General features: G+C 24.8%; 1 long non-coding RNA gene across 1 annotated transcript; it reads right to left on the bottom strand.

The window, feature by feature from the left end:
- Positions 1-929: 929 nt before the first annotated feature.
- On the bottom strand, positions 930-3765 carry LOC109602001 (uncharacterized). Its single transcript, XR_002191700.2, has 3 exons — positions 3614-3765; positions 1283-1360; positions 930-1231 (listed from the first exon to the last, which is right to left on the bottom strand). It is a non-coding gene; the product is annotated as an uncharacterized LOC109602001 (long non-coding RNA).
- Between the last annotated feature and the right edge of the window lie 7832 nt (positions 3766-11597).

The following is an 11597-nucleotide window of genomic DNA, read 5'->3' as shown; positions in this document are numbered from 1 at the left end:
GTTACTGTATCCAAGAAATGTATTGTAACAGAAATGTAGTCACGACGCTGTTTTAGAAGTATTGAATAAATGAGTTTAACCAAACTGCTAGTAATTATTTGCTACCGCCAAGCATAGATATCTTAACATAAAATAAAAAAAAAAGTAGTTAAAATTTATTTAATTATTTTATTTATTTATTTATTTTAAATTAAAATTTAAAAATAAAATATTTAATTTAACCAAAATAAAATTAAATATTCAATTTAGAATTAAAAAAATGAATTATTAAATATAAATTAAAAAAATTAAAACATCAAGTCAAATTAAGACAATTTAAAATATTTAATTTAAATTTAAGTAAATTAAAAAAAGAATAGCATTAATTAAATTAAAAGAAAAAAATAAAATAATTAATCAAATATATATTTATTTTAAATGAAAAAAATATTCCGTTTAAAACTAAATACATGAATTATTAAATTTGAATAAATTAAAATATTTAATTTAGAATTAAAAAAAAATAATAAAATTTAAATTAAAAAGTAATTAAAATATTTAATTTAAAATTAAAGTATATTAAACTATAATAAAACTTTTAATTAAAATGTTAGAAAATTAAAATATTTAAATTAAAAAAATTTAAAGAAATTAAATTAAATTTAAATAAAAAAAAGTTAAAAAGAAATTAAAATGTATATTTTATTTAAAGTAAAAATAAATTAAATATTTTATTTAAATTAAAATAATTAAATAAATTATCTATTTAATTAATAAAATTAAATATTTAATCAAAAATTAAAGAATGAAAAAAGAAATAATTGACTGAAATATCAGAATATCAGAAAAAATATTGATAGAATTTTTAAATAGGCATATCACAAATTAAACATCAAGTTTTATATTGTAGTGCAAGGGGTTAACGTGATGTTAAGATTAAAACAAACAAAAAGTTTTGTTTTATTTATTTAAGCTGAAAGAAAATATCTGACGTATATTAGTTACACACCAGAAAAACATCTTTATTTATTAGAAACATTTACAAGCTTCACAAAATATTTCCTTTTGGAAAGAAATCATTTTAATCCAATAATGTATATCGGAGAACATTGTAATTTGTTCTATCTAGAGCAAATTACCTATTAAAATCGACTCGATCAAAAACTGACAGTTGATAAAAGAACCCCAAATACTGTAATAAAAAACTTTGCGTTGCCAGTTGCCAGGCTAACTAGTCTCGTTCTGGATCTACCTGAAATAATTGAACAATTTTCAAATAATAAACAAAATTATTATTTATTACCTTTAGTGCCCTTTCACTGTTCCCTTATCATCTTTCCAATGTGTGGTTTGGTCGTTACAGTCTAGATCCATCCAAGGCCTTAACAAAAACATATTTTAATCATTCAATCAACAAATCTTGAATGTTTTAACTAAAGAAGGGACAATAGGGACAATTTAATAATGTAAATAAAACAAAATATTTTGAAAACACTTTTTATCTAGATTTATCTTAAAAATATTTCAAGTGTTGAAATTAAAAGATTAATAAAAAAATAAATATAAAGAAATAAAAGAGAGATACGAATTTTTAATGAAATAGGCATTTCATTTTAGTAATTGTAAAACATTGTTCATTCAATAGTTAAAACAATGGGTCGATTATTTATATAAAAAATTTTGAAATTAAAATAATAATACAAAAATAAAGAGAAATAATAGCAAATTTATCCAAATAAAGTATTAAACACTATCACGAATGTTTAATGGAATAGATATTTTATTTTAGTAAATGTTTTTTCACTAATTTCAACAATCAGAGTTGAATGTTTATTTCAAGTGTTGTAATTAAAAAATAATAATATTAAAAAAAGTATATTTTATTTATTTTAATAATTAAAAAAAATCTACTTATATCGGTTAAAACTAAATTTAGAAATAAATATTTAAATATTAAACTGAAATTGTTATATGAATTTGAACTAATTAGAGTCTAAATTATTCAATATAAATTCGATTATTCTTATTTGAGGAGAAACATGAAAATAATATATTATTTTAATTATCAAATTAATGTTGAATTATTTTCTTAATTGATTGTTCACTTATTGTTGAGTTACTATATTTAAAATAAGCATAAATATTTAAGGAAGGTTTACTGTAGATTTACTTAAACGTTTCAATGGAAGTATCTTAAATAAATAAAACTTAAATTTATCGTGAAAGATTATAAACGTTAAAATATTTTATCCTTATTTTAATTTAAATAATTAAGAAATAAATAAAAAATAATTTGAATAAAAACAAAATGTAACTGATTTAAAATTTAGGTTTAATAAGAAAAATGTATAAACTTAAAATAGTTTGGACAAATTTTAAAATAAATTTAAATAACAGTAAATAAATACAAAAACAGTGAATAAAAAAATCTCAACAATAAGTATAAAATTTATTTATAAATTAAGTACTCATGTCCAAAATTAAAATAATTTTGACATATTTTATATTAAAATTTAAATAAATAAACAAAAATATTTCAAAAGTAATTTAGATTTATTTTAAAATAAAATTTAATTAAATAAACAAAAATAATGAATAAAATATTTCGACAATAAATTTAAATAAGCTAATTTAAAAATTAAGTAAAGTTGTTGAAAATTATTATAATTTAGACTTATTTTAAAATAAAATTTAAATGAAGAAACAAAAATAGTAAATAAAATATTTTAATAATACGTTTAAAGAAAGTAATTTAAAATTTTAAAATACAATCTAAATAAATAAACAAAAACAATGAATAAAATATTTCAACAATAATTTTAAACAAAATAATTTAAAAAATTAAGTAAAAATGTAGAAAGATAAAATAATTTATACTTATTTTAAAATAAAATTTAAATAAAGAAACAAAAATAGAAAATAAATTCTTTTAATAGTAAGTTTAAACAAAGTAATTAATAAATTAAGTAAATATGCAAAAAATTAAAATAATTTATACTTATTTTAAAATAAAATTAAAATAGATAAACAAAAACAGTCAATAAAATATTTTGACAATAAGTTTAAATAAACTAATTTAAAATTAAGTAAAGATGTAGAAAATTATTATAATTTAGACTTATTTTAAAATAAAATTTAAATAAATAAACAAAAACAGTGAATAAAATATTTCAACAATAATTTTAAATAAAATAATTTAAAAATTAAGTAAAAAATGTAGAATACTTAAAACGTTGAGAATTGATTATTTATTTATATTACTAGCGACTATATAATTATTATAATTAAGTAATTATATAAACATACTGTTAACTAATTACTCTGTCTATACCTTATTCTTAATTATGGTGTCAGCCTGTTTGAATTATTACCCAATAATTTTAATAAAAATTAAAATAAATTATTTGAATATTATAATTATTACTTATATAACCGACATTGTAAAAAATATTTATAGTGATTATTGTATTTAAGTTTCAGTAGAATGAACTAAATTTATATTTCTAAGTAGGAATTGGCATAAAATAATTTCAAATTATAATTGTAATAATAGAACAACATTAATGTGCCGTTCAAATTAAATAAATTAATAACTCCGTAAACAATTGATTTGCAACAAAAAAAGGGCACCTACCTTGCAATTCAGGGTTGTATCCAGTATATCCAATAGGGCACTAATCACAACACTAATCGAACACACGAGTCACTTCACTAAATCGAACTGCACCACCGAATTAACTTGGAGGGTACGGTGGCTCGGACCACCACATCACCTCACCCAACCGATCGTTACGACAGTCGATAATAGACTGACTGGTCTAATGGCGGTGACTCATCCCTTGCGTCTGATTGGTCGACGTCAAGTTTTTGTTAACTCATGCGTATCGAGAACGTTTTCAACCGAATTGAAAATTTTCCTATACAATATTTGAATTTTAAACAAATATCACCTATTGTTTTATAATAAATAATTGTTTATATGATATAATCATTATGATTAATATAACATATTGTTAAAGTTATGTTAATTTTATAATTGATCAATTATAAACAATAGGTTCATTTCAATCGAAAGTAAATAATAATAAATAAATAAAATACAACAATTTGAACGATACAAATAATATCCAAAATTTATTGTAAAAATACATAAATATATATAATTAAATACGTTAATAATTAATAATATGTGTTAATAATAATAATAATAAAAATGTACCTATTGTTTTTGATAAACAATTGTGTATATGTTATTATAATCATTATAATTTGTATACCATATTGTTAAAGTTAAGTATTTTTTCAATAAATTTTGAATATTATTTGTATCGTTCAAATTGTTGTATTTTCTTTATTTATTATTATTTACTTTTGATTGAAATGAACCTATTGTTTATAAATAATCAATTATAAATATAACTTAACTTTAACAATATGTTATATTAATTATAATGGAATTAATAACATATAATCAATTATTTATTATAAAACAATAGGTGATATTTGTTAAAAATTCAAATATTGTATAGGAAAAATTTCAATTCGTTTGAGAATGTTCTCGTTACGCATGATTTAACACAATCTCGACGTCGACCAATCAGACGCAAGGGATGAGTAACCGCCATTAGCCGCTATATATAAAAGGCCGCGTGAGTCACACCAGTCAGTCTCTCATCTCTCGGGCAGTCCCGCTCCACAAGCCAGTGGTGGCGGGAGGCCGACGGATCAACTGCAAGCCCAATCCTCACCCAGGGAGGTTCTAGGACCTTCCTCAGATTGGGCTTGTTCTTCCGGGAACCAGTTGACAGGGGGCTGGCATCTTTGTCAGTCCCGTCTTCTGGTTCAACTTCACCCGTGTATGTATATACACGCCCTTTCCCCCATATGTGCTTGCACATATGGTTTCCAATAGGTTATGATCTCCGGATCGGTGCCCGGAGGGGGGTTTACACTTTCCCCTCTCTGTCCCCAGAAAAAAAAAAAAAAAAAAAAAAAAAAAAAACCAGTCAGTCTGTTATAGACCTTCGTACTGACCGGTTGGGTGGGCTGGAGTGGTGGTCCGCTCCACCATACTCTCCAAGTTAATTCGATAGTGCAGTTTGGTTTAGTGTGATGACTCGTGTATTCAATTAGTGTTATGATTAGTGCCCTATTGGATATACTGGATACAAGCCTAAAAATAAATAACAAAGTAGGTGCACTTTTGTTACAAATCAATTGTTTACGGAGTTATTCAATTATTTGAACGGCACATTAAAGTTGTTCTTGTATTTCAATTAGTTTTTGAAATATAAATTTAGTTAATTCCACTGAAACTTAAATACAATATACACTATAAATATTTTTATAATGTCGGTTATATAAGTATATTCAATGGAGTATAAATCATTTAAAAATAAATGCATGGATAAAACTTTGCATGATTAGTTTATAAGAATAAATGCATGAATTAAATGACAACATTTCAGGCTGAGTCAACTCTACTTGGATTAAGTGGAGCATCAAACATTAAAAAATAAATGCATGAATAAAACTTTGCATGATTAGTTTATAAGAATATATGCATGCGTTAAATTTCAAAATTTCAGACTAAATCAACTCTACTTGGATTAAGTGGAGCATCAAACATTCAAAAATAAATGCATGAATAAAACTTTGCATGATTAGTTTATAAGAATATATGCATGAAATAAATGTCAAAATTTCAGACTAAATCAACGCTACTTGGATTAAGTGGAGTATCAATCATTTGAAAATAAATGCATGAATAAAACTTTGCATGATTAGTTTATAAGAATAAATGCATGAATTAAATGACAACATTTTAGGCTAAATCAACTCTCCTTGGATTAAGTGGAGCATCAAACATTCAAAAATAAATGCATGAATAAAACTTTGCATGATTAGTTTATAAGAATACATGAATGCGTTTAATTTCAAAATTTCAGACCAAATCAACTCTTCTTGGATTAAGTGGAGTATCAATGATTTGAAAATAAATGCATGAATAAAACTTTGCATGATTAGTTTATAAGAATAAATGCATGAATTAAATGACAACATTTCAGGCTGTATCAACTCTACTTGGATTAAATGGAGTATCAATGATTTGAAAATAAATGCATGAATAAAACTTTGCATGATTAGTTTATAAGAAAAATGCGTTAATTTTCAAAATTTCAGACCAAATCAACTCTACTTGGATTAAGTGGAGTATCAATGATTTGAAAATAAATGCATGAATAAAACTTTGCATGATTAGTTTATAAGAGTAAATACATGTATCAAATGACAACATTTCAGGCTAAATCAACTCCTCTTGGATTAAGTGGAGCATCAAACATTCAAAAATAAATGCATGAATAAAACTTTGCATGATTAGTTTATAAGAATATATGCATGCGTTAAATTTCAAAATTTCAGACCAAATCAACTCTATTTGGATTAAGTAGAGTATCAATGATTTGAAAATAAATGCATGAATACAACTTTGCATGATTAGTTTATAAGAGTAAATGCATGAATCAAATGACAACATTTCAGGCTAAATCAACTCTACTTGGATTAAGTGGAGCATCAAACATTCGAAAATAAATGCATGAATAAAACTTTGCATGATTAGTTTATAAGAATATATGCATGCGTTAAATTTCAAAATTTCAGACTAAATCAACTCTACTTGGATTATGTGGAGTATCAATGATTTGAAAATAAATGCATGAATAAAACTTTGCATGATTAGTTTATAAGAGTAAATGAATGAATCAAATGACAACATTTCAGGCTAAATCAACTCTACTTGGATTAAGTGGAGCATCAAATATTAAAAAATAAATGCATGAATAAAACTTTGCATGATTAGTTTATAAGAATAAATGCATGAATTAAATGACAACATTTCAGGCTGTATCAACTCTACTTGGATTAAGTGGAGCATCAAACATTCAAAAATATATGCATGAATAAAACTTTGCATGATTAGTTTATAAGAATATATGCACGCGTTAAATTTCAAATTTTCAGACTAAATCAACTCTACTTGGATTAAGTGGAGTATCAATGATTTGAAAATAAATGCATGAATAAAACTTTGCATGATTAGTTTATAAGAGTAAATGCATGAATCAAATGACAACATTTCAGGCTAAATCAACTCCACTTGGATTAAGTGGAGCATCAAACATTCAAAAATAAATGCATGAATAAAACTTTGCATGATTAGTTTATAAGAATATATGCATGCGTTAAATTTCAAATTTTCAGACTAAATCAACTCTACTTGGATTAAGTGGAGCATCAAACATTCAAAAATAAATGCTTGAATAAAACTTTGCATGATTAGTTTATAAGAATATATGCATGCGTTAAATTTCAAAATTTCAGACTAAATCAACGCTACTTGGATTAAGTGGAGTGTCAATGATTTGAAAATAAATGCATGAATAAAACTTTGCATGATTAGTTTATAAGAATATATGCATGCGTTAAATTTCAAAATTTCAGACTAAATCAACTCTACTTAGATTAAGTGGAGTATCAATGATTTGAAAATAAATGTATGAATAAAACTTTGCATGATTAGTTTATAAGAGTAAATGCATGAATCAAATGACAACATTTCCGGCTAAATCAACTCTACTTGGATTAAGTGGAGCATCAAACATTCAAAAATAAATGCATGAATAAAACTTTGCATGATTAGTTTATAAGAATGTATGCATGCGTTAAATTTCAAAATTTCAGACCAAATCAACTCTACTTGGATTAAGTGGAGTATCAATGATTTGAAAATAAATGCATGAATAAAACTTTGCATGATTAGTTTATAAGAGTAAATACATGAATCAAATGACAACATTTCAGGCTAAATCAACTCTTCTTGGATTTAGTGGACCATCAAACATTCAAAAATAAATGTATGAATAAAACTTTGCATGATTAGTTTATAAGAATATATGCATGCGTTAAATTTCAAAATTTCGGACTAAATCAACTCTACTTGGATTATGTGGAGTATCAATGATTTGAAAATAAATGCATGAATAAAACTTTGCATGATTAGTTTATAAAAGTAAATGCATGAATCAAATGACAACATTTCAGGCTAAATCAACTCTACTTGGATTAAGTGGAGCATCAAACATTCAAAAATAAATGCATGAATAAAACTTTGCATGATTAGTTTATAAGAATAAATGCATGAATTAAATGACAACATTTCAGGCTGAGTCAACTCTACTTGGATTAAGTGGAGCATCAAACATTAAAAAATAAATGCATGAATAAAACTTTGCATGATTAGTTTATAAGAATATATGCATGAGTTAAATTTCAAATTTTCAGACTAAATCAACTCTACTTGGATTAAGTGGAGTATCAATGATTTGAAAATAAATGCATGAATAAAACTTTGCATGATTAGTTTATAAGAGTAAATGCATGATTCAAATGACAACATTACAGGCTAAATCAACTCTACTTGGATTAAGTGGAGCATCAAACATTCAAAAATAAATGCATGAATAAAACTTTGCATGATTAGTTTATAAGAATGTATGCATGCGTTAAATTTCAAAATTTCAGACTAAATCAACTCTACTTGGATTATGTGGAGTATCAATGATTTGAAAATAAATGCATGAATAAAAGTTTGCATGATTAGTTTATAAGAGTAAATGCATGAATCAAATGACAACATTTCAGGCTAAATCAACTCTACTTGGATTAAGTGGAGCATCAAATATTCAAAAATAAATGCATGAATAAAACTTTGCATGATTAGTTTATAAGAATAAATGCATGAATTAAATGACAACATTTCAGGCTGTATCAACTCTACTTGGATTAAGTGGAGCATCAAACATTCAAAAATATATGGATGAATAAAACTTTGCATGATTAGTTTATAAGAATATATGCACGAGTTAAATTTCAAATTTTCAGACTAAATCAACTCTACTTGGATTAAGTGGAGTATCAATGATTTGAAAATAAATGTATGAATAAAACTTTGCATGATTAGTTTATAAGAATATATGCACGCGTTAAATTTCAAATTTTCAGACTAAATCAACTCTACTTGGATTAAGTGGAGTATCAATGATTTGAAAATAAATGCATGAATAAAACTATGCATGATTAGTTTATAAGAATAAATGCATGAATCAAATGACAACATTTCAGGCTGAGTCAACTCTACTTGGATTAAGTGGAGCATCAAACATTAAAAAATAAATGCATGAATAAAACTTGATTAGTTTATAAGAATATATGCATGCGTTAAATTTCAAAATTTCAGACTAAATTAACTCTACTTGGATTAAGTGGAGTGTGAATGATTTGAAAATAAATGCAAGAATAAAACTTTGCATGATTAGTTTATAAGAGTAAATGCATGAATCAAATGACAACATTTCAGGCTAAATCAACTCCACTTGGATTAAGTGGAGCATCAAACATTCAAAAATAAATGCATGAATAAAACTTTGCATGATTAGTTTATAAGAATATATGCATGCGTTAAATTTCAAATTTTCAGACTAAATCAACTCTACTTGGATTAAGTGGGAGTATCAATGATTTGAAAATAAATGCAAGAATAAAACTTTGCATGATTAGTTTATAAGAGTAAATGCATGAATCAAATGACAACATTTCAGGCTAAATCAACTCCACTTGGATTAAGTGGAGCATCAAACATTCAAAAATAAATGCATGAATAAAACTTTGCATGATTAGTTTATAAGAATAAATGCATGAATTAAATGACAACATTTCAGGCTGAGTCAACTCTACTTGGATTAAGTGGAGCATCAAACATTAAAAAATAAATGCATGAATAAAACTTTGCATGATTAGTTTATAAGAATATATGCATGCGTTAAATTTCAAAATTTCAGACTAAATCAACTCTACTTGGATTAAGTGGAGCATCAAACATTCAAAAATAAATGCATGAATAAAACTTTGCATGATTAGTTTATAAGAATATATGCATGAAATAAATGTCAAAATTTCAGACTAAATCAACGCTACTTGGATTAAGTGGAGTATCAATCATTTGAAAATAAATGCATGAATAAAACTTTGCATGATTAGTTTATAAGAATAAATGCATGAATTAAATGACAACATTTTAGGCTAAATCAACTCTCCTTGGATTAAGTGGAGCATCAAACATTCAAAAATAAATGCATGAATAAAACTTTGCATGATTAGTTTATAAGAATACATGAATGCGTTTAATTTCAAAATTTCAGACCAAATCAACTCTTCTTGGATTAAGTGGAGTATCAATGATTTGAAAATAAATGCATGAATAAAACTTTGCATGATTAGTTCATAAGAGTAAATGCATGAATCAAATGACAACATTTCAGGCTAAATCAACTCTACTTGGATTAAGTGGAGCATCAAATATTAAAAAATAAATGCATGAATAAAACTTTGCATGATTAGTTTATAAGAATAAATGCATGAATTAAATGACAACATTTCAGGCTGTATCAACTCTACTTGGATTAAGTGGAGCATCAAACATTCAAAAATATATGCATGAATAAAACTTTGCATGATTAGTTTATAAGAATATATGCACGCGTTAAATTTCAAATTTTCAGACTAAATCAACTCTACTTGGATTAAGTGGAGTATCAATGATTTGAAAATAAATGCATGAATAAAACTTTGCATGATTAGTTTATAAGAATAAATGCATGAATCAAATGACAACATTTCAGGCTGAGTCAACTCTACTTGGATTAAGTGGAGCATCAAACATTAAAAAATAAATGCATGAATAAAACTTGATTAGTTTATAAGAATATATGCATGCGTTAAATTTCAAAATTTCAGACTAAATCAACTCTACTTGGATTAAGTGGAGTATCAATGATTTGAAAATAAATGCATGAATAAAACTTTGCATGATTAGTTTATAAGAGTAAATGCATGAATCAAATGACAACTTTTCAGGCTAAATCAACTCCACTTGGATTAAGTGGAGCATCAAACATTCAAAAATAAATGCATGAATAAAACTTTGCATGATTAGTTTATAAGAATATATGCATGCGTTAAATTTCAAATTTTCAGACTAAATCAACTCTACTTGGATTAAGTGGAGCATCAAACATTCAAAAATAAATGCTTGAATAAAACTTTGCATGATTAGTTTATAAGAATATATGCATGCGTTAAATTTCAAAATTTCAGACTAAATCAACGCTACTTGGATTAAGTGGAGTGTCAATGATTTGAAAATAAATGCATGAATAAAACTTTGCATGATTAGTTTATAAGAATATTTGCATGCGTTAAATTTCAAAATTTCAGACTAAATCAACTCTTCTTAGATTAAGTGGAGTATCAATGATTTGAAAATAAATGCATGAATAAAACTTTGCATGATTAGTTTATAAAAGTAAATGCATGAATCAAATGACAACATTTCAGGCTAAATCAACTCTACTTGGATTAAGTGGAGCATCAAACATTCAAAAATAAATGCATGAATAAAACTTTGCATGATTAGTTTATAAGAATGTATGCATGCGTTAAATTTCAAAATTTCAGACTAAATCAACTCTACTTGGATTATGTGGAGTATCAATGATTTG

The sequence above is a fragment of the Aethina tumida genome, chromosome 4, assembly GCF_024364675.1.
Source record: "Aethina tumida isolate Nest 87 chromosome 4, icAetTumi1.1, whole genome shotgun sequence".
Lineage (NCBI taxonomy): Eukaryota > Metazoa > Arthropoda > Insecta > Coleoptera > Nitidulidae > Aethina > Aethina tumida.
Note: the sequence above shows the minus strand (reverse complement) of the source record. Positions and strands in the feature narration are given on the sequence as shown.